The sequence below is a fragment of the Artibeus jamaicensis genome, unplaced genomic scaffold (assembly GCF_021234435.1).
Source record: "Artibeus jamaicensis isolate MK-2021 breed Jamaican fruit bat unplaced genomic scaffold, CSHL_Jam_final scaffold_612, whole genome shotgun sequence".
NCBI classification, from domain to species: Eukaryota; Metazoa; Chordata; class Mammalia; order Chiroptera; family Phyllostomidae; genus Artibeus; species Artibeus jamaicensis.
Genome location: NW_026522049.1, coordinates 13,074,416 through 13,075,303, shown reverse-complemented (window position 1 = coordinate 13,075,303; position 888 = coordinate 13,074,416). Strand labels below are relative to the sequence as shown.

At 44.7% G+C, this 888-nt stretch overlaps 1 non-coding gene across 1 annotated transcript; it reads left to right on the top strand.

Annotated features, from left to right (window-relative positions):
• Positions 1-413: 413 nt before the first annotated feature.
• LOC119039904 (U6 spliceosomal RNA) lies at positions 414-521 on the top strand. Its single transcript, XR_005080744.1, has one exon. It is a non-coding gene; the product is annotated as a U6 spliceosomal RNA (small nuclear RNA).
• Positions 522-888: the final 367 nt, after the last annotated feature.

Sequence of the window (888 nt, the reverse complement as noted above, 5' to 3'; positions counted from 1 at the left end):
TGGTAAGCTAAGCTGCCCAGTGATGTCACGGTTTATTTCCTGGGCACTGTTTTCAGCCACATGTCGAGCTCAACGGCCTTCCCTGGCTACTTCCTGAGACACATGTCGGGGACTCAGATCTGATTCTACATCACGGTCTCAAATTCTGTTACAGTGACCTTTCATACGTGGTGGGGCGAAAATCGGTGTACAGTCGTTTATGGACAATACTACAGTCATTAAAAACAGGAATCAGCCCTGGCTGGTGTGGCTCAGTGGATTGAGTGCCAGCCTGCAAACTGAAAGGTCACAGGTTTGATTCCCAGTCAGGGCGCATGCCCGGGTTGCTGGCCAGGTTCCTGGTAGAGAGTGTGAGAGAGGCAGCGGATCGATGTTTCTCTCCCTCTCTTTCTCCCTCCTTTCCCCTCTCTCTTGTGCTTGCTTCGGCAGCACATATACTAAAATTGGAACGATACAGAGAAGATTAGCATGGTCCCTCTCTCTAAGACTACATAAAAATAAAACTTAAGGAATCAAATTCCAAAAAAAGAAAAGAACACAGATAATTAATAAAAGATAATACAGGAATAAACTCTGTGTTTTGCATGCTCACAACTGTAAATTTTTTCGCCCACCCTGTACAATACAAAACATCCCCAAGACTTTGCTGACAATGTGAAGGAAGTAATAGGATTTCAACACTAAAAACCCACCTGGATAGTATGTTGAGCTGCACCGAGTTCCTTAAGACCTTTTCCCCTGGCCCTTTCCTAGTATTTTATGTGATATCTGATTCATGCTTAGTTTTCTTCTCTTCCCTTATCGGAATATATACGATCAAAGTGAACACGTAAGCTTTACAAAACCAGTCTCCTGGCATCCGCGCCCCAGTCATGCTCTTCCTCCAGT